The following is a 24036-nucleotide window of genomic DNA, read 5'->3' as shown; positions in this document are numbered from 1 at the left end:
ACATCAAGTCAGTTGCTGTGTGATAACCTAGCTAGTTGTGTTTTCGAGCATACCTTCGAGGCAGTTTATGGAGATTTTGACTTGAGTTACTATAATAACATTGATGTTGTAAAAAAATAATCATTAGGATCAAGTAAACAGGAGCTTGAGGAATTCCCCCTTCTTAATAAAGAAGTAGTGCTTGACCTTATTGCTCAAACCAAATCTGGAGCTCAGTCAGATCCCTGCCCCCCAAAAATTCTTCATGACATAGATGAGACAGTAGCAGTTCACTTCACTTCCTTAGTGAATAATATCACATCTGGACAGTGTCCGATGGAAGGTTTCCATACTTCCGCTGTTAAAAACCCTTCTTTTAATTCGGGAAGGGAAAAGGATTATTGCCCAACCGCTGCCTTGCCAATGGTGGCAAAAATTGTTGAAGAACACCTTAACACCACTCTTTCAGAATTATTTAACAAAAAGGAGATCCTGGATGAAGCTCAACATTGCTTTAGAACAAATCACAGTACTGAACCTGTGCTGGTGTAGCCACAGAGGAGATAAGATCCATGATGGGCAACAGGGGGAAGGCAGCAAAAATCAATCCGCAGCCTTCGCCACTGTGAGTTATTTGGTCCTCTTAGGCCGCATAGCCAATATAGGGATATGCAGATCTGCTCCAAATCTCCTTCAATCTTTTCTCAAGGACACAGAGCAGTCGGTCTCCTTTGGAGAATTTAGATGAAATCCCTTTTCATTGCCTTGTGGCATCACGCAGGGGTCATTACAGCCCTACACTTTTTAATGTTTATGTGGCCCCTATAGCCAAACCGGTCCAATCCTTTGGTTTCTCAACAATCTCATACACTTACAACACCCATATTACTGTGTGCATTTCCAGCAAGTTGGTGGAGGTCTCTCACCACTTTAACAGTTGCATGTGTGAGGTCGTCAAATTAATGAAATGGAGGTCATTCTCTTTGGAAAGGACTCTTAATTTTGGAATCTGTCTTGGTGGCCCCAGTCTCTTGGACTTCTCCCCACTCTGGTCTTGAAAGTTAAGAACTTGATGGTGATTTTGAATGCTTATCTCTCCTTTAGAGATCAGAGCAACAAACTCACCTCTGCTTGCTTCTTTCTCTTAAGGACTTTGAGAAAAATTCTTCCTTTCATTGCCTACAATCTACAGAAATGAGTGGTGATTGCATTGGCATTGTTCAGGATGGACTATTTTGATGCCCTTTATCAGGGCATCCAGCAGTGCTTTTCAAATAAACTCCATCTTTTGCAGAGCCACAGCAGCTCATCTCCTCAAAAAAATACCCAAATATCAAATAATCTGTCAGGCCTTCGTGAAGCTTCACTGGCTCCCTGTGAAGAAACAACTTGTTTTAAAGAGACCTTGTACAGCATATAAATTCCTTCATGGGACAGGCCCAGAATATCCGAGGTAAAAGTTCACTTGGTACACCAAGGAGAATTTTGCGTTCAGCTGTATCTAAAACAGTTACTATTCCTAAATGCAGCAAGGTATCCTGGGGTGGTAGGTGTTTTGTCTACTCCACATGCAAGTTGTGGATGAACCTCCTATGGGATCTTAAGAATCAGCAAAATCTCATCTGTTTCAGAAAACAACTCAAGCCCTAACTTTTTTCACGCCCTCTTTAATCTTTTTGATGCTTAAACTCAATATATGATAGTACCAAGACGCTTCCGGGACTTTGTGCTCTTAATAAATATTATCAATATCAATACTCACCAACCAACACCGATTACCTGAATGGTGAGATCCACAAGAGAGCTCATTGGTTTTGCTGGACTTTAACAACTCCTTACCCCTACTGATCTGGACCTACAGTTACTTTTTGCAGTTTCTGACTGATAAGGAACATTGGACTTGTTGAGTACAGGACCGCTCCACCAGCATATGTGCACCCCTCTCACCCTTTTGAGGTGGTCCTCTCCATTCATCACTTAACATTGATTCCCGGTTCAGAAAAGAGGTGATTTGTCTGCAGGCCTCTGAACATCCTTTGTTTACCAGTGAAAGGGAACACGCCATTTTTGCAACTTTTCAGTATTAAGGAACACTAAGGCCCTCATTCCAACCCTGGTGGTCTCTGACCGCCAGGGCGGTGGGCAGCGGAAGCACCGCCAACAGGCTAGCGGTGCTTCCTGGGCTATTCTGACCGCGGCGGTAAAGCCGCGGTCTGAAAAGGGGAACCGGCGGTTTTCCGCCGGTTTTCCCCTGGCCCAGGGAATCCTACATGGCGGCGCTACTTGCAGCGCCGCCATGGGGATTCCGACCCCCTTCCCGCCAGCCTGTTTCTGGCGGTTTTCACCGCCAGAACCACGATGGCGGGAACCGGTGTCGTGGGGCCCCTGGGGGCCCCTGCACTGCCCATGCCACTGGCATGGGCAGTGCAGGGGCCCCCTAACAGGGCCCCATACAGATTTTCACTGTCTGCTTTGCAGACAGTGAAAATCGCGAAGGGTGCCACTGCACCCGTCGCACCCCTGCAACTCCGCCGGCTCCTTTCGGAGCCGGCTTCCTCGTTGCAGGGGCTTTCCCGCTGGGCCGGCGGGCGGCCTTTTGGCGGTCGCCCGCCGGCCCAGCGGGAAAGCCAGAATGGCCGCCGCGGTCTCCTGCCCGCGGAGCGGCCATTCGGCGGTAACCGCATGGCGGGCGGCGACCGCCGCCCGCCGCGGTCAGAATGACCGCCTAAGTTATGAATGAAATTGCATGACTTGTATTTGTCCTTGTTTTTGCTGTATTTTCATGACACATCTCATTATGTGCCTGCCTATTCCAGGCCTTCCTGTGTCAAGCATAGGCAGGATTCCCTGCTTGCTATCTAAATACGAATGTGTTGAAGTGGGTAGCTGAGTCAATTGGCTAGTAGGGATTTGCAAGGTGAGAGGCCAGGGCCCTATGATGATGTCTAACATTTTTAGGGTCAAGCCTGCGATAGCATGCCTGTCACTCACCATTTGTTGGCTTGCATGGCAGTCTTCGTTACTGCCTCATAATACCTGCACTTTGGGCCTGGCATCATTTCTGGTCCTGGCCGTGGAGCAGGGACTAAGAACGGAGTGATTTACCTTAATTAGTACCCGTCTGCTGCTCCCCATATGATTGAGGTACTATTTCTTTCTCCCTCCCGCTCCCGCAGCTTGCTGATCCCTCATTAGCATTTGTTTTCTTGTTTGGAATGCCTTGTTGATCAACCAGACCTCAAGCTATAATGTCAAAAGTGACTGAATAATTGACAGGAGTGTAGACCCACATACCTCTTTGTGTGGGCTACCACAACATATTGCCTTATTCACAATACGGATTCAATCTAAAATAAACACACACATAGCTGCCCTGCAACAGTAGCAGAAGTGAGGTGAATTTGGATAGTTAAATATAAGCCCTCCCAGCCTTATTTACACAAATGACAAATGCTGAGAGGTGCGCCCACACTTTCTTTAAATGTAGGCAGCTGGGACAGGTGTGTTGTCACGTGAAAAGCATGCTGGAATAAATTCCATCTGGCACAGGTGCACAAGTTAGCATCTGCATATCTATTTCTGAGAGTTCCTGAATCATTCTACAAAATGTTACTTAACCTCTGATCTCAACCACAAACCAAAAATTGTTACGAAGCATCCTTTCACTTTTTTTTTCATTTTAGTGAAAATAACTGTAGCCAGTTTCCCATCATTTAAGAAAGCTGTCACACTGCTGATAAGACTTAGGGATCGGTATCACACAGCTACACATGTATGTAATGGTGGACTCCTGTTCTTGTCATACATTGTAATATGTGGTCTGTTTATTCCCATAAAAAGGTCTACAGTGAACAATAAGAAACCAGTGGTTATGCAGTGGTTCGCACATCCATATTATCCATGAAGTGTCCAGGAGAGATTCTATTCCTGAAAGGATGAAAATTATTATGCGGGTGCCAAACTGGTTTTACACCCAACCACCAAGGAAGTAAGGTCTGCCGGTTGGAAAACCAATCAGAACCAAGATATTTATTATAGAATACCAGGGCACATCGACATAGTCCACAAAATCCATGTAAATTGTATGGTGTGAGACATAGGGGGTCATTCCAACCCTGGCGGTCGGTGTTAAAGCGGCGGCAAAACCGCCAACAGGCTGGCGGTAAACAAAATGCAATTCCGACCCTGGCGGAAACCGCCAACAGAGACCGCCACTTTAACACACCGCCCGCCACGGCGGGACAAACAAACAGTGCGGCGGTCACCGCCAACAGACAGGTGGGAGACAATGTACCGCCCACCCTATCACAACCCACCAATCCGCCACCTTTTCCGGGGCGGTAGCCCCGCCGATAGAAACACGCCGGAAACAGCCATTTCAAACGGAAAACGCTCACCTCCATACACCCCACGAGGAATCTGGACAGCATGGAACCCGAACTCCACATCCTACCAGCCATTGTCTTCCTGCTCCTCTACCAGGAGCACGAACGCCGGCGCAGAAGACAACGGTGAGTACTGCACCTACGACACAGGGGAGGGGGGAGGCAAAAAATTACGGGGACACACATATGCGACACACCCACCCTCACCCTCACCCACTACAACACACACATCAATGCATAGCAACACATCACAGTTACCCCCCCAAACCCCCTGGAAGGAGGGTGCAAAGACAAAAGGAAATGATTATAAATTTAGAATTATATTGTAAGACTGAGTATAAAATACATCACACATCTATAACTTTATATACATAAATTGTCCAGTCCGATATGTGTATCAGCCATTGTTCGTGGGCCACTGGGCCAAAACACATGGGCAAAGCCCACACAGGATACCTGCCTCCAACGGAGAAACACTGCAAGGGCATCAGATAGGAAAACTACAGGCACCTCAGGGGGAAGGGAAGGGGGGGCACCTCATTCAGATGAGTCCACGACGCCAGATCCACGAGGGGCCTCCATGGCCACTGTGCCATCCTGGGGAGTGCAAAGCCACAGTCTCTCAAGTCTCTACAGTGGGTGGGTTGCAAACTGTGCCATCCTGGGGAGTGCAAAGCCACAGTCTCTCAAGTCTCTACAGTGGGTGGCTTGCCCACTGTGCCATCCTGGGGAGTGCAAAGCCACAGTCTATCAAGTCTCTACAGTGGGTTGCTTGCCCACTGTACCATCCTGGGGAGTGCAAAGCCACAGTCTCTCAAGTCTCTACAGTGGGTGGGTTGCCCACTGTACCATCCTGGGAGTGCAAAGCCACAGTCTCTCAAGTCTCTACAGTGGGTGGGTTGCCCACTGTGCCATCCTGGGGAGTGCAAAGCCACAGTCTCTCAAGTGGATGACAGTCTCCACTGGTACTGGAGGTGGACTAGTGCCCAGAGTGCTTCGTGCAGCCCTGCCCGACACAGATGCAGGCCTGCCCCTTCCGCCAATGGGCCAGCGGTTCTTGAGATGAAGGGCCCAGTTCAGCGGTGCTTGAGACAGGGGTGCCCAGCGGAGCGGTGCTTGAGATGAAGGGCCCAGCGGAGCGGTGCTTGAGATGAAGGGCCCAGCGGAGCGGTGCTTGAGATGAAGGGCCCAGCGGAGCAGTGCTTGAGATGAAGGGCCCAGTTCAGCGGTTCTTGAGACGGCGGTGCCCAGCGGAGCGGTGCTTGAGACGGCGGTGCCCAGCGGAGTAGTGCTTGAGATGAAGGGCCCAGCGCAGCGGTTCTTGAGACGGCGGTGCCCAGCGGAGCGGTGCTTGAGATGAAGGGCCCAGCGGAGCAGTGCTTGAGATGAAGGGCCCAGTTCAGCGGTTCTTGAGACGGCGGTGCCCAGCGGAGCGGTGCTTGAAATGAAGGGCCCAGCTCAGCGGTTCTTGAGACGGCGGTACCCAGCGGAGCGGTGCTTGGAATAAAGGGCCCAGCGGAGCAGTGCTTGAGATGAAGGGCCCAGTTCAGCGGTTCTTGAGACGGCGGTGCCCTGTTCAGCGGTGCTTGAGATGAAGGGCCCAGTTCAGCGGTTCTTGAGATGAAGGGCCCAGTTCAGCGGTTCTTGAGATGAAGGGCCCAGTTCAGCGGTTCTTGAGACGGCGGTGCCCAGCGGAGCGGTGGTTGAGATGAGTGTCCAGGTAAGCGAATCCGGCCATGGCATGGATGTCACTCGCCACCTGACATGTGGCTGGCGGGGCCTTCCTGCCCATCTGTCTGGTGGCTTGCGGGGCCCTCCTGGGTTGCAGTACCGGGCCTGTGGGTGTCCTTCTGCCCACCTGGGACGTGGCTTGCGGGGCCCTCCTGGGCTGCAGTACTGGGCCTGTGGCTGTCCTCCTGCACACCTGGGATGGGGCTGGTGGGGCCCTCCTGGCCAGCTGGCCTGCTGCCGGACTTGTCGGGCGTGCTGCCCTTCCCACCCTTCCCTGTTCGCCTGTGGCCCTTTCCCACCTTTGGCGGTGTGCCAGGTGCCACCCGACTTCCTGCCGGAGCCAATGTAGGGATTTTTGTCCCTGGTGTCTTTGGTCTCTCACGCCGGGCACTGCCAATCTTCGGATGCTTTTCCGGGGGTGGGCTGGCCGTGCCTTGGCTCCTAGCTGAACTGGCTGCCCTTGAGGGTGGGGGACTCCACAGTCCATGGCAAACAGTCTTTACAGGTCCCGGTTTTGTGGTGGCTGAGGTGCTGATTGGAGTCTTATGAGATGGACGGGGTGGGGGAGTTGTTGGAAAGAGGTCAAGTTTGGAAAAGAAAAGCAATTTGGAAAGAGAGGGACGGGTAGGTGTAGTGGGTATGGGAGTGGAGGAAGAGGATGTGGTTGTAGGAGTGTGAAGTCTGGTGTCTTTGGGTGCAGGTGCTTGGGCTGAGGCTGTCGTGAGGTGGATGGCTGTTGGGTAGGTGGCTGCCTGCGTTTGTGTAGTTTGGAAGAGGGGGTGACAGACACACTGGGAGAGGACACAGGGGACGTGTAAATGGTAGTGGGGGTGGTGACTGCACGTGTGCGGAGTGTTCTGGTGGGTGTGCTGGTGATGGACGTAGTGGCTGAAGATGTTGTGCATGCAAGTGTTAGTGGAGACGTCACAGGGAAGGAGGAGGGAGACGAGGAGGAGGGGGACACAGTGGAGGCAGTGGGTGTTGGTATGTCTGCATGTGGATGTTGCTTGTGTGAATGCTTGTGTGATGTGTGGTGCTTATGTCTGGATGAGCTTCCCTTGGGTGTTGAGGTGTGTGCAGGCTGGTCTGATGGTGTGTCTGGGATAGGCAGAGGTACAGGGGATTGGGTCTGGGTGGAGGAAGTTGGAGGGGGAAGGCTAGAGACAGGGACAATGGCTGCCGTCAGTCCTGAGGCCAGAGCATTGAACGATCGCTGATGGGCAGCCTGACCCGAATGAATGCCCTCCAGGTATGCATTACTCTGGTGCACCTCCCTTTCTACACCCTGGATGGCATTCAAAAGGGTAGACTGCCCAACAATGATGGTCCTCAGGAGGTCAATGACCTCCTCACTGAGGGCAGCAGGGGTGACAGGGGCAGGGCCTGAGGTGCCTGGGGCGAAGGAGATGCCCACCTTCCTGGGTGAGCGGGCACGGGGCAAACGCTGAAGGGCTGCTGGGAGGGCGGTGCTGGTGCGCTGGGTGGCGGCTGTACCTGTTGTTGCGGGGGGCACGGATGTTGCCGCCACCACAAGGGAGCTCCCTTCAGAGGACGAGTCGTTGTCACTGACATCAGCACGAGTCCCCGCTGTGGAGCTCCCCTCGCCCTCCGTCCCACTGGTGTATTCGGACTCCGTTGCATGGCCCTCCAGGGCCATGTGGGATGCAGCTCCCTCGTTCTCCGATGCCACTTCTCCTCCGCCTGAAGATGCTAATGCACACATGAACAGGAAGACCACAAAAAAGGGGGGGGGAGAAAATAAAGACATGTTGAGTGCATGCATTGGCGACACTGTTGGCGGAGAGGACAGACACAGAAGCCCCCTGCACTACGCTGCGCACTTGGGGTCCACTACGCAATCCGTGGGACATGGCCTACAAGCCTATGGACGACAACTGCACACATAGATGACACAGGGCCATGGATACCTGTACTTGGCACCCTACAGAGGTGGGGGGCGGGGGCACAGGGCCATGCCTTACGGAGGGGCCTAGCCTACAGAAATCGCCCTGGCCTAGGGATACCCACAGCCCTCCTCCCCCATCCAGACACCTCCACTGCGCGCAAAGTCAGCAGAATGTATTTGTACTCACCCCCTTGTGTCTGCTGTGATGTCCTCACGCGCCCATCCAAATTGGGGTAGGCCACCGCCAGGATCCGGGACATCAGGGGGGTCAAAGTACGACTGGCACCCCTCCTACGTTGGGAGGCCATCCCCAGCTGAGCCTCCGCCGTCTTCCTGCTCCAGCGTCGGATGTCCTCCCACCTCTTCCGGCAGTGGGTGCCCCGTCTGTTGTGGACCCCCAGGGTCCGGACGTCCTTGGCGATGGCACGCCAAATAGCGACTTTCTGGTGGGCGCTGACCTATGTGACATGTACAGGGAGAGAAAAATTGTCATCACCTTCTGCATGCTCGATGTGAGTGGCCCCCCATCCCCACCCTTGCCATGTGGCACATGCTCTCATCTGTCGTTTGATGCATGCCTCAATCGCTCCCCTCCCCACCATCTTTCATCCACCCCACTCAACCCAGGCATTGCCCACTAAGCATGGTCCCTGTGTACTTACCTGTTGGTCTGGAGAACCGTAGAGTAGCGCATACTGGGGGAGGACCCCATCCACAAGTTTCTCCAACTCCTCCGCAATGAAGGCAGGGGCCCTTTCCCCAGTCGCATGAGCCATTGTCTCTTCCAGACCGAGGTCACAGCAGCACTTGCAGTGTAGGTCCTCTCCTGTGGAAGATCAGGTATCGAGTGATTAAGCAGATAGAAAATGGTACCGCGACCGCCGGCGCACATCGTCATTGGCTCCTGAAACCCATAGGGTTCAATGTTAACCAATGCGGCTTTGCGCTGCGGTCTTCGACCGCCTACCGCCACGGTGTGCCACACCAGCGCATTGACCTCACATCCCACTGTCGCACTTCACAGGTCAGGCAGCCGCCATTTCAAGGGCCCACATGGCTTAATTTCTACTGCGTCACACATACCTAGGCCTTGCATCAACACTCATACAAACCTTTCAATGCATTGGGAATCGTGTTATGTGCAAGCTGTGGTTACGTACCTGTGGGTTGATTGACTCTGTGCTCGCTGTTGTCCTTCATAGGCACCGTCCACTGGGACATGCGAGGAGATGGAGGAATCTTCCCGTGTACAGACGGCTGGTGGACCTGTCGACAATGGAGGAACGACATGTCATACTGACATACAGGCTTGACTGAGCCACTATACAGGAACTGTGTGCCCAGCTGGAGCCAGACCTGATGTCACCCATCCGCCAACCCACAGGGATCCCCCCTCTAGTGCAGGTGCTGTCAGTGCTCCATTTCTTAGCAAGTGGGTCTTTTCAAACAACAGTGGCCATATCATCAGGGATGTCCCAGCCCATGTTTTCCAAGGTGTTGTCCAGAGTGTTCTAGATATTGGAGACCTAGGCACTCATATTATATATCAATTTAGTATTAGATAAAGCTCTAACAAACAATGTAATGTAATTAAATAATTAATAGAACATTCACTGGAAAAATGTAAATTAACACAGTCCAATAAACATCAAGTTGATTGACGAATCCATCCTTTATTGTGACAATGAACCAGCCAACACGTGTTTCGTCATGGGAGTAGGTACTCCCCGTGACTTTATCAAGGCTGTAAAGAACCCAAAATACAATATATGTGTAAATAGAAATTAAGGATAACAATGCATATTTACACGTATTCTATTACTGATATTAGTTATCATAGCAGGAAATAAAACATACAACAGAACAGCAATTGCCAGCTCTTCATTATAATACAAGGACCTCAAGACCTGGTTCTTCCACTGATCCTCAGCACTTCCCCCCCCCCCACCTTCCCCATCGCCTTGAGACCCTCACGGGTGAGTAGCTGTTCTTTACAAATCCTTGATTGATTGATTGATTGATTGACGTCACCCTAATGGCGCCAGACTGAGCCAGTTGAGTGAGGTACCCAGAACTTCCAGGCATGAGCATCTATTTTTGCAATTAGTCTGGCTCTCCAGGATGACCTACTGTCTCAGCAATGAGGCAAGGTTCTCCAACCAAAGTCTAGGTGGTTTTGGGAACAAACAACTTGGGTCAGCATTGTGTCTCAGTGGGACAAACAGGTTAGTGCTTGACATAAACAGTCCCACCATCTGATAAGATCTAGTGAGTCCTACGTACATACTAATGTCTAAACCTGCGAGCATAGCATAGGTCTATGGAAGGAGCCTTGACCCTTACCTGAAGGACCACAAAGGCCTGTTGTCTGCTGCCAATCTTCCCCATGGGCTGGAAAGAAGACACCAGGATCAGCGAAGCTGTCAGTGAAGTGGTGTGCAGACGCAGTGCCCATGGCTTGAATGCTCTCTACCCTCTTTTTCTCTATGTGGTGTTATATAACAAATCATGCTGTGTTTTAAGAACAGGCCTGAAGTGTTGCTATGTCTAGGGTTGAGTTTTGACTCCGTAATTCGTAGAGCAACAATGCTAGGTAAACTACTGTGCACAAACATGACAGTCTTGAGCAGGGTATGGAGTAAAATGTATGTAGAGGACTGATAAACGTAAAACATGAACAACAATGCGTTCGCAGAAAAGCAGCTGATTAGAATATAAAACCAACCAAGCTGAAAAGCAAGCTGTGCTAAAATATAATAAAATTAAACAAATTAAATATGTATGTATGTAAAAGGGCACACGCTGCAGGTCTAAGCCAAAATAAAGGTGCCCAATCTAGATGCTAAAAGAAACCCACAACAGTATATTCCTCCTGAAATTCATTTCTGTAGGCTTTCATGGGTTCTGATATGACCATAAGCCATCAGCATGATGTTGTGGATCTCTACTTGTGTTTCTAAGCACCTCTTCTGCTTCAGCATGCTGCACCCCATGTCCTCTTTACAATGTACAGGACTTTTCCTTTGTCCCTTTAGAAGATTTTGCTCCCTTCATCTACAAAGATTTCTCCTATTTGATACCCTATTAGGGTTAATTTAGTGTTCTGGACAAGAACTGACTGGTCATACCTTCTTCATGTGTCAGTATTGAAGGGCAATAGATTGTACATGCACAAATGTTTCAATTATGCTGAATTTGCACATTGCTTTTGGATGCACCTTTATCTTTGTTGTCGTTCCTTTCAGTGCAACAGCATCTTTGCAGTTATTCAATAAATATGTTTAAAGTGCATGTAAATAATACAATATCATGATTACACAATAACCATATGATAGGCCACATGTGTGCAAGGATATGCGGTGCTGATGAACAAGTTACTTACGTCCAGTAACGCATTATCTGGTAGAGACAGGATCTAGCTGCAGATTTCTTACTTTAGAATCTTTCGGGTGCATGCCTGGAACCCGAAACTTTTTTCCCATAGCATATCTGCATGTTGAAGAGGGTGTTGCATGACTCCATTTTGATGTCGTCCACCGGATGTGACGTCAGCAGAGTCTATTTAACCCTCTCACCGACACACCAACATCAGTTTCTTCTGTAACTATTTTCTACACCCAAAACGTGGAGCCACCTATAGAAACTGCCTATTGAAACAGTGTGCTAGCACAAAGACAACCCTGTGTCAAATAAACACCAAGGGCCTGGTTTATTAAAAGTTTGTGCCGCTTTTGCGTAATTATCTGACGCAAAAGTGGCACAAACTTACAAAATACAATTATAGTTTGTTAATTTGCACCTCTTTTGAGTCAAAAAATTACTCAAAGGCGGTGTAAACTTGTCATAAATCAGGCCCTAAATTCCTAATTAAAGGTGTAGATTTGCATAACAAAATCTTCTGAGACCAAAGAGGACTCAGTTCGCAGAGCAGGGAGGATGGAAGGCCATTAAGGAATCTACGGCTAGATCCTGTCTCTACCAGATAATGGGTTACCGAATGTAAGTAACTTGTTTATCTGATAGAGACATCTAGACCCCAGGAGAAGTAGCTGGAGATGATAAAAACATCCTCAAGATATCCTCAATATATATACCTACTGACATAGGAGTACAACAAGCAACTGCCTACGTAGTAACCAACAATAAATATATAAATATATATTTATTTATTTAATTTTTAAAAGGCTGAATAAAACAGCCAGTATGAAAAAGGGACCATGGTGTGGTGGCAGAAACCAAGCTGAGTATGTGTCTCTTACAATGATTAAGACTCATCTACAGACGAACTAGAAAATATATCAATAACGCAAAAAAAGAACAAGATTCTGAAATAAAAATAATCCCTCTGATTTTTTATATTCCTTCTTATGACAATACTTATCAAAGTGTTTTCCCAACCTACAGCAACTAGAGTCATGTAAACAATGAAAACAGTTGTACCTAGTTGAGGTATTAACATATAACCTCCTCAAGCACAACAGATATAAATATATTCATACGGAAGAAGACGTACCCCTGAAGAGGGTAAAACCCTTCCCAAAAGAAGGAAGTCTTGAATGCAAATGTCCAAGCGCAGAACAACTCCTAAAGAGTCAATGATATTAATTATTCTATACAATAGATTGAATAGAATATGTAGAGATACATCCTAATAAAGACCCATGATAACTAACCTAAGCCAGGAAAAGAAAACAAAGATCAGTGTTCAAAGAACATGTCAACACCATCCAAATGTCTACACCAAAGTGTAGGAAATCCATTAAACAGTGATGGCTATCTATTATAAAACCTTTTAAGACCAAACAAGGAAAGTCTTGAAGTCCCCAAGAAGACCTTCTGGCATCTAAAGTATGCAATCTACCAAAAGTAGAAAAATTGACACTACCTTATCATAAGTAAAAGTAGACGTACACCACAATTAGTGTAGATCAACAACTACCTTATTTGACAGTACAAAAATGGCTTAGTAAACAGACCCTCAGTGTTGTTGAATCCTTATAATTAAACCTCTTTGAACAGAGATTAAACGATATACTGACACTCCCAAATAGCTGTTTATATTTCTAGTTTCCTATAAGGGATACTAGTATAATTCAATAATCTCACAAATTTGAAAAACTGCTGAGGGAGCAACTCTGTACCCTCAAATGAAGATGTAAAAGCCCACAAGCTGAGGAATCCCGACTGTGCACATATATATGAATGCTCACTAGCATACTAGCAAATACTCAAATACTCCACTTGGAGTATGGTTTATACCATAAAGGTAATAAGTCTTAAACACAAGCTTTTCTTAAGAGTAAAGTAAACTTTATCACCTTTATATCAGGTGTATTAAAAAGTGTTAACCCTCTAAGAGACTATTATTGACAAACCTGAAGTGGAAAGTCATCACTTTATACCAAGTAATGACGATAATGAAAGTAGCCTTGAGCATCAGGCACTATACAACCCAATAACAATTTAAGGAAAAATAGCACCAGCGAAAGCAGGAACACCCACCGGGTGCCACAATTAAGTTGTAACAGATATATAACTGAAAAACCTTATGGCCCCCACCAAAGCATGGATCTTCTGTGGAATAAGTAGAGACAAATAACACCATACTAGTCAGTACAGGAGTTATGAACTAGGCCATCAGGTAAAGAGGAATAAAGCTTATTCACTGCTCCACCCCTACTGTCACGAAAACACCTTAAAGCTGAATCTACCTGCCCACCAAATAAATGGGCATCCTCAAATGGGATATCAAGCAATGTGGCTTGGACTTTTTCTGAAAACCTTGAGGTACGTAACCAGGCACAGCGACGTAGCATAACCGAGGAAGCCATAGCTTGACCCACAGAGTCAGTGGTATCCATGCCACAGCAAATGATTAGTTTAGCTGCTTGCTGACCATCCTGAATCATAGGAGTAATAGTGCTCCTGCTTTCTTCCAAAAGGGTAGGCAACATGTTTGCTAATGAGTCCCATAAAGAGTGAGAGAAACGTCCAAGAGCACAAATTGTATTGACAGACCGTGCAGCAGAACATGTGGAGGAAAGATATGCCTGCCACAGTTGTCTAGACCAGTGGTTCCCACCCTTTTGACTTCTGTGGACCTCCACTTTATCATTACTGGAACTCGGGAACCCCCACTGAATCACTATTGGAATTCGGAGACCACCCACTAAGTCATTACTGAAAGCGGGGAACCTAAACTATTTGTAATATTTAATTTTCTAAGCAGTCGTGGACCCACTAAGGAGGCTTCGCAGGCCCCCAGGGGTCCCCGGACCATAGGTTGGGAACCACTGGCCTAGACTCCTGGACTCTCTGTCAGATGAGACTCAATATCATGGGAGGCCAAAGCAGCCTGTGCCACCAAACTTTGATGAGTAGGATCTCTTAGACAAGCCAGATCACCAAGGGCAGGTCAGTGCCTGTAGGATATAGCCCGGTCAACAAGGGCCCCTGTATCAGGCTTAGCCTAAGCCCCTTATAAAACATTGTGTAGGGCTTTGCTGTAAGGAAGCACTGGTTCATCCCCTGTTTAGCTTTCAAGGAGGACATCAATTAGGAGATCTGTAGCTAATTCCACTGAAGGAAGAGTCAGACTTAACACTACCACACCCTTTTCATCATGTCTGCAAAGGAGGAGATTGCCTCCGTAGCAAGTCCCGGGGGTGAAAGTAGGCCTGAGGCTGGAGAAGAATCCAAGCAATAGCCGCAGCTAGGTCAGTTAACCAGCTGTCATCTCTATGAGGTTCCTACTCCTCAACCCCCTCCCCACCATCTCCCTCAGTAGGATAAACATAGGAGACTCTTGTGGAGGAAGATCAGAATAACATGCATGAATGGTGTACGAAGCTGGCCTGGTGTGTGGTGAGCACCTGTGGTGTCACCTTATACCAGGTCCAGGTATCCCCTATTAGCGAAGTGGAGTCAGTGTCTAGGAAGCCAGGGCTCTCTAGAGGTAGCTGTGGGTGAGCAGCCAAGAGTAAAGTAAACTATATCACCTTTATATCAGGTGTATTAAAAAGTGATAAGTGATCTAGGAGACATGCAAAGCTTATGCAATACCACTAAAGTCACACAGCCCTAACATACATGAAAGAACCACACAGTGTTACAAAAATAAAGGTACTTTATTATGGTAACACAAATACTAAAATACTGTATTGGAAATATCCCATCTGGAGGTAAGTAAACACACTATTATATACACATTAGCAATCAGGGAATAACATAGAAAGCAATAGGCACTGGTAAAAGCAATAGCAAACTGTGAGGGCCCTAGGGAAGGGCCAAACCATAGAGTAAAAAAATGGAATGTGGAAGGCAGTCCCACACCCAAGGAAGTGGAATCAGTAGAAAGGGGCTGGAGGAATAGGAACCCCAAGAGATACGAAATAGGTGCCTCCTAGCGACCAGGAGAGAAGAGGTAAGTACCTGGTTTACCCCCAAACCAACAGGAGGGCTTTGGAAAACAACTGTGCAAGATCCAGACAAGACTGGAAGAAACTAAAGTTATACCTTGACAGAAGAGGACCTGCAAATGAAGGGGACCAAGTCCAGTTTGTGATGGATTGTTTGACCGTGGAAGGAGCCATTACCAACCCTTCTGTAGATGCCGGACCAGGTCATCAGTGGACGAAGAAGGTCAGCAGTGCAGCACAGGAGCAGAAGAGGAGTTCCATGAGTGATGCAGGTGATGTCCCACATTGGTGGTCATGATGCAGTTAGTCAGTGATGCTGGAAAACCACCAACAAGCTAAGGCAAATGCAAAAGTCGGATTTGAAGGTTTTGCAAGGCTGAAGAGGACCAACAAGGGCCAGCGGACTTGACCCATGGAGAGAAGTCCGGGCGACCCCAAGCAGCTGGAAGAGTCACAAGAAGAGGAGGCAGCCCCCATAGGAGACCCACGGGCAGCAGGGACAGGAATCGCGACAAAGCTCACTCAGCACACATGAAGAGGAGTCCCACGTCACTGGAGCAGCAGGCAGGAGACTGTGCTTTGCAGGAAGGAGTGCTGGGGCTGAGACTATACAGAGCCTGAAGAGCTCTTGGAGGAGGAAAAAACAAGACTTGGTAGCTGCAAATGCCGCAGTGCACAGGGATACTGTCCTGCAAGGAGAGGCAAGGACTTATCTCCCAAGTTGGCCAGCTGGTAGAGAGGACCAAGGTGACCACTCCAGATCACCACCTGTGAAACAGGATCCACACAGTTCTGGAGAAGAGAGGATCCACACAGCCAGTCGTCGTTGCAGTTGGTGTCTGCTGATGCAGGGGAGTAACTCCTTCACACCAAGGGATATTCCTTCTTACTTCTTGTGCAGGCCGAAGACACGTTACCCTCAGAGAATGCACAGCAAGGGAAATGTTGCAGTTGCTGGAAGGAGCCAGAAGAACAATGTTGCAAAGCGGAGTCATCACTGGGGTTGCAGATTGTCAGTTCCTGGCAGGTCCAGTTGTAGTCCCGCTGGCCATAAGACGAAGTAAATGATGCAGAGGAGTCCTGCTGGAATCTTGCATGTCAAATCTGATGACCTACCCAAGAGGGAGAACATAAATAGCCCAGGAAGGGTGTATTAGTCACCTAGCAGGATGACCACCTATCAGGAGGGGGCCATGATGTCACCTGCCTGACCTGGCCACTCAGATGCTCCCAGGGGCCCCTGCCCACCTTGAATTCAAGTTGGCAGAATCAAGTGGCCACCTGGAGGTGCTCTGGGCACCACCCATGAGGTGGTGATGGACAGGGGAGTGGTCCCTCCCATTTCCGTTGTCCAGTTTCATGCCAGAGCAGGGACCAGGGGTCCTTGCACTGGTGCAAACTCGTTTATGCAAGGAGGGCACCAAATATGCCCTTCAAAGCATACCAGTGGCTTGGGGAGGCTACCCCTCCAAGCCATATAACACCTATTTCCAAGGGATAGGGTGTTACCTCTCTCTCCCACAGGAAATCCTTTGTTCCTCCTTCCTCTGCCTGAGCTGGTCAAGCAGCAGGAGGGCAGAAACCTGTCTGAGGGGTGGCAGCAGCACAGGCTGCACAGAAAACCCCAGAAGACTAGTAGGAGCAATAATGGTGGTTCTCTAAGGAGCCCCCAGAGTGCACGGAATCATACAACCGATACTGGCAACAGTATTGGGGTTTGATTCTTACATGTTTGATATTAAAAATGAAACTATAATGCAATGTGTATGGGGAATGCTAGAAGTGGGCCCCTCTGGCCTGTTTCATAGGTGAGTAGGTCACCGACTTGGTGATCTAAATTGTGGACATAGAAAGTGGTAGTGACACTCGAGTGTTCAGGGACGGGTGGGGGAGTTCCCTTTACAGACTAGGTGGTCTCACACATATTATAGTCTCATGCTTCATCATTTGACCACCTAGCCCCACCCAGGTAAGATAATACCCCCTGGGCAGACTTAACCTCGTTGTTAAACGAACTCTGAGGGAGTGCTGACATTTTATCTTTCTGGATAAAGCAGGATCCAGTTGAGGAGAAATAAATACAAAAATTACCTCACAAATCACCTATATGGATCAATATTTTAATAGCGGTGTTTGTTGATAAGATTAAAAACAAAATGAGACAATCTTGAACATAATGGTTCAAAGTGTCCTACAGAATTCTATGGCCAACATGTTTCTGCCCTCTCCTATAGGCAGACTGGTCTGGGGCATTTGTCAGGGCCTAGGATCCCTCCTGTATATGGGGTAACTAACTAACCTAGATCGTGAGCACATGCATTGAAATGCACACAGGGCCTACCTGTTCGAAGTGTCTGAGGAAGGCCTAAAAAGGAGAAAAAGGTGAATAAAATATCAGACCATCATGCACACAGTGCATGTGAGCACTCCCTACAAATCACTGCACACTAGTGTATAAAAACCATGCCGTGGGTCACACAAACAACCATGCAAAGCCATTTCGAGCTATTTACTAGGCTTACGGTAAAGCCCTCAGTAATACATACTCAGCATAGGGTCTCTTACACTGTGGTGTAGAGGCAATTTGCCTCATGTCTGGAACACAGGGAGGGGAGTTGCCCCTTGTAGTCACACTCTGTGGAAGAACAAGGGTTCAAATCAGGGAGGAATAACAGAAGCGAAAGGTAGTAAAGGTAAGTAAAAGTCCTATTATTCTCTGACTCATATCCTCTCTGACGTAGGAGACACAAGGTTCTCTTGTCATTATTCTGTAAAGCAAGGTACCTTTAGGCTATGAATAATGCAAGAGCCCCGCTATGTTTCATAGTCCTATGACAAGACAATATGTAAAAAGAGAGACAAACAATACACATCTTATCGGGTTATGCTTCCTGGGGGCTTTTGAAGGTATCTGCGGCGAGTCAATGGAGCTTCCAAAGGGGTTGACTTACTGCTCTAAAGGCAGCATCTCACGTGTACACCTAGAAAGTTCCCCGTCCCAGCCTCTTGCTCATGTGGGCTGGGACGCGGCAGCCATAAGTAAGGCTCATGTCCCGAGGACGTCAGAGCCTCTGGAGTTTGTCGCGTGTCTCCCGTGAGCGAGAGGCACGTCCAAAAGGCATCTCTCACGCGCCCGGGCTCATGGGAGATGTAGTCCCAGAGCCCTGGGCTCCCCGCACATCCAAGGCGGTGCGTGGAGAAAGAGTGAGTCAAGAGGACTTGCCCCTAAGCGCGCTCGTTCCAAATGGGTGAGGGGAGAGTGGGGGCAGCGGGGAAGGGGGGAACAAAAGAAGAAAAAAGGAAAAAGGAAAAAGAGGAAAAAAGGGGAAAGGCATCATAGACAAACTAAATGAAACTACAACAAATATGAAACAAAAACTGTTACATTACGAACAGAGATTGGTCTGGAGACTATACACAGATACCACAGGACTTAATGATGACATCCAGTGGTCAACACTATACAACTAAGAAACCATCCTAGAGGACCTCACCATGAGGTGGACCCTCCACCCTCAACTAAACAACCAGTACAGAGGAACTTACCAAGAGGTAGGCCACCCCCACACAGACGGACAGAGGACCATCGGTATGATCACTGGCTATTGGTTCCCCTTTCCCCCTCCCCTGTTCCCCCCTGATTTTTCTGGCTCTACATTTCTCCTCGCCCTTACTACTTGGTCTCACTCCTTCCTTCCCCTCCTCCTCACCCCTGACCTCCCCCCTTCCCTATTCTATCCACCCCTCTTTCTCTTCTTCTTCTGATCTTTTGTTCCCTCTCCCCTTCTTTTGCCCTTTTGTTCTCCCCCCTCTTTTCTTTCTTTTCTTCCCCCTTTTTTTCCCCTCCTCCCCTTCCCTTCTTACCCCCTTCCCTCTCCCTCCTGCCCCTCCCTGTTTGGAGCTCTCCTTTCTCCTGCCCCTTCCCATTCCCTTCCTTTTCCTTCTTTTTTCCCGCTTTCCTTCCTCCCTTCCTCTTCCCCTTCTCCTCCCCACCTCCCTTTTCTTTGTCTGCAAGCTTATCAACTTTCATTATATATACAATTTTTATTTTTGTATATATTTTCTCTTTTAGTTTTCTTTTTCTTTTTCTTCCCTTCTCATCTTTTTCCTTTTCGCTATTTAATTTGACCTCTTCCCTCTCCCCTTTAGCTACGCCTTTCCCCTTTTTTCCTCTTTTTTTTTCTTTAATTCCTCCCCTCCCCTGCTGCCCCGCCCTCCCCCCACCCATTTGGAACAAGCACGCTTAGGGGCAACTGTTCCCTTGACTCACTCTTTCTCCATGCACCGCCTTGGATGTACGGGGACCTCGGGGCTCCGGGAGTACATTTCCCATGAGCCCAGGCGCGTGAGAGACGTCTTTCGGACCTGCCTCTCACTCGCGGGAGACACGCGATGAACTCAGGAAGCTCTGACGTCCTCGGGACGTGAGCCTTACTTATGGCTGCCGCGTCCCAGGCCACGCGAGCAAGCGGCTGGGACGGGGAACTTTTCTAGGTGTACACGTGAGATGCCGCCTTTGGAGTAGTAAGTCAACCCCTTCGGGACCTCCATAGACACGCCGTAGATACCTTCAAAAGCCCCCAGGGAGGCTAACCAGATAAGATGTGTATTGTTTGTCTCTCTTTTTACATGTTGTCTTGTCATAGGACCATGAAACTTTGCAGGGCTGTTGCATTATTCACAGCCTAAAGGTATCTTGCTTTACAGAATACTGACTAGGGAACCTTGTGTCTTCTATGTACTGTACTTTTTACGAGCTGTACCCCAGCCTGTAGACGCTAGACAATCTATGTTTGAGTCAGAGAATAATAGGACTTCTACTTACCTTTACTACCCTTTGTTTCCGATATTCCTCCCTGATTTGAACCTTTGTTCTTCCACAGAGTGGGACTGCAAGGACAACTCCCTTTCCTATGTTCCAGACCTGAGGCAAATTGCCTCTACACCACAGGGTAAGAGACCCTGTGCTGAGTATGTATTACTGAGGGATTTACCGTAACCCTAGTATATAGCTCCAAATAGCTTTGCATGGTTGTTTCTGTGACCCACGGCATGGTTTTATTACACTAGTGTGCAGTGATTTGTTGAGAGTTGTCACATGTACCATGTGCACGACGTTCTGATATTTTATTCATCTTTTTCTCCTTTTTAGGCCTTCCTCAGACACTTCCAACAGGTTGGCCCCATGTGCATTTCAATGCATGTGCTCACAATCTAGCTTAGTTAGCTACCCCCATATACTGGAGGGATCCTAACACCTGACGAATGCCCCAGACCAGTTTGGCTATAGGAGAGGGCAGGAACATGTTCTGTAGGACACCTCGAACCATTATGTTCAAGATTGTCTAATTTTGTTTTTAATCGTACCAACAGACATGGCTATTAAACTATTGAAACATATAGGTGATTTTTGAGGTAATTTTAGTATTTATTTCTCTTCAATTGGATCCCCGCTTTATCCAGAAAGATACAATTTCAGCACTCCCTCAGAGTTCGTTTAACAACGAGGTTGAGTCCGCCCAGCTGTTATTATCTTACCTGGGTGGGGCTAGGTGGTCAAATGATGAAACATGACACTATAATGTGTGTGAGACCACCTAGCCCGTAAAGGGAACTCGCCTACCTGTCCCTGAACACTCGAACATCACTACCACTTTCCATGTCTACAATTTACATCACCAAGTTGGTGACTGACTCACCTATGAAACAGGCCAGTGGGGCCTGCTTTTAGCATTCCCCATACACGTTGCATTATAGTTTCACGTATAAGGGAGATTGTATAGGGTTGATATGCTCCCAATACTCTCTTTTCGTGTAATAGTGATACTAAACATGCCCAGGTTCGTAGGTACCAAATGGAGCTGGAGTTCGTAGGGGCACCATTGCTCATGCAGGGGTACCTGCACCCTGCCCTCTGGGCTAGGAGGCCCTACCATAGGGGTGACTTACAGTGACCTGGTGCAGTGACCTGTAGTGAAAGGGTGCATGCACCTTTTCACGCAGGCTGCAATGGCAGGCCCACAGTTTGCATGGGCTCCCATGGGTGGCACAATATATGCTGCAGCCTCTGGGGATCTCCTGGTGCCCCAATGTCTTTGGTACCTAAGTACCATATACTAGGGACTGATATGCCAATTGTGGGGTTTGCATAGTCCTATGCAATCAAATTTAGAGGGAGAGAGCACAGTCACTGGGGTCCTGGTTAGCAGGATCCCAGTGAACACAGTCAAAACACACTGACAGCAGGCAAAACGTGGGGTAACCATGCCAAAAAGAGTGTACTTTACTACAAATGGCACCGTTCCTGGCATCGACCAGTGTCGAGAAGGTGATTCCTCGATGTTGATTTTGACTTCAGATGGAGAGAGGAATTCGTCTTCAATTGGCGCAACCAGCGGAGTCGCTGGAGTCGGCTGATCAGATACCAGCACCAAAGGTGGGAACCCCAAAGGACTGTACACCGGTGCCGTAACAGCTTTGTCAACTGATGCTGAAGGCCAAACTGAAGCTGAGGGTGAACTTGCCAGCTTGGACACAGTCAAGGCACTTCTCACCTCCTTGGGACCTACAGGCGCTCAAGAGGAAGGTAATTCACCAAAGACAGTGTGAAGAGCAGTGTAATATTCACACATCTGGTCAATACTTTCCCCATCTGCTGCGAAAGAAGTGAGACACAGGGTAGACTCTGACCTCGTTTCCTCAACTGAGGAATGGTGAGAGATAGTATGCTGTGAAGTTGGCAACTTTCGGGACTTTGACTGCTTGCATCAAGACTTACCTTTTGACATTGAAGGAGAATGGCATCCATGAGAACGACTCCATGAACTGACTCATGAACTGACATCAGTCAATGAAGGAGACATTGGTCGATGGGAAGACTGGAACTGCTCTGACATCTGCACCCCAGAAGCTTCACTTAGTGCTCCCACAGAGCCTATGGCCGAAGTTGACAATAGGAGTCGCACTCTTCTGTGTCATGGTGCTCGCCCAGACACCACATACAAATCGAGTGGGGATCCATAGCTGACATTTGTCATCCCCAGGACTCACAGGGTTTGAACCCCAAAAACATTGAAAAAGCACACTGTTCCACGTGACGAAAACATCGAGGTAGGCTGCAAACGGCCTGACTATCCACGTTGCACAAGCGGAAAAGAAGGAACTGATGTTGGCGCGTCAGCGAGAAGGTTGTATTGACTCCCCGTACGTCACATCTGGTGGATGACGTCAATACAGAGTTGCGCAACGCCCTCTTCCGACATGCAGATGTGCTATGGGAAAAAAGTTTCTGGATCTAGGCTAGTGCCTGGGGAAGATTCTAAAGTAAGGAAATCTGAGGCTAGATGTTTATCAGATAAGTAGGTTAACTTACGATATTTATTTTACCACTTTGCATGATTATTGATGGTGAGGTATGCCCTTTCAACATGGATGCTCTGAGGGGGCGGACCCTGTAGTCACACATTCGGCAAGGTGTCTCACCTGCTCTATACCGCTTTGGTTCTTGTGAGCTTTGAGAACCAAAAAGGTATAGAGTGGGCAAGACCACACAGCATGTCTTAAGGACCGTGCGGCCATGGTCCTTAAGAAGGCCATACTGACCCTATGGGCATTAGTAAAATGGCTGAAACATGTAGAGCAAGGATGTGAGAGATCATCACGATCTCTTATCACATCCACTGTTGTTTTTAAACCTTACCCAGTGTTTCTATTTTTATAAATCACCTTGAATAATATGCAAACTTGAGGTAATTTTAAATCACTATTCCATGCAAAACATTCCACAAAAAACCAGCTCCGCTGTAATTCAGGCATCGCAGCACAGTAGGCATCTTGGGTGTGAACCCTATGATGAAGCATGCCACTAACTAGAATTAGTTGGTGAGGGTTGTTTTAAAAAACCTAATGGGTTTCCCTGCTTATCTGTATGAGGGACATCGTCCAGGGTTCAGTATTTTGGCAGCGAGCTCACATTCAACTGAGTATTTTACTCTGCTTTATGGCCATCTGTTATAAGACATTAATACATTATGACCGTTGAAGGCCCAGATCATTTTTAAAAATACCCCATGTACCTAGGAGTACTCAAGGTATTATTCTCTAGTGCAAAGATCCTTCAGCATATCTATTGAATGCTAAAATGTTTATTCTTAAACACATGATTGTACCCCTGACGAATGTCTGCATTTTGCTTTTTTAAACCCATCAATGCTATCCTCTACTGTGTACTTTATTTTTATGAATTGTTTATTGCACCTCGCCTATATGGTTACTCTCTTACTGAATAGTGGATGGATTTAAAATGATAACTCAGCATCCTCACTGGGTTTGCTGAGCATTTTTTTCATTCTTGCACCTTCACAGATTTTGAAATCATTTACTGAGGTTGAAACAGATCAGTCACCAGAACCAATGATGGCTCGTTATAATGAATTGACCTCCTTCTTTTTAAAGAAGATCACACACAGCCATTCCTACCTCCCACATAGGACGAAGGAGATAAATCTCTCCATGGGCAGGCAGCTCTCAGACTGTCCAGAGCAAGGCCTGTTGGTTTTTTCTGTCATCACCACTAATCATTTCCGGATATATTTAGTCCAGTCAAGTCCGGCTCACC

Source organism: Pleurodeles waltl, chromosome 4_1 (assembly GCF_031143425.1).
Source record: "Pleurodeles waltl isolate 20211129_DDA chromosome 4_1, aPleWal1.hap1.20221129, whole genome shotgun sequence".
Taxonomy (NCBI): domain Eukaryota; kingdom Metazoa; phylum Chordata; class Amphibia; order Caudata; family Salamandridae; genus Pleurodeles; species Pleurodeles waltl.
This window is presented reverse-complemented; position numbering follows the sequence as displayed.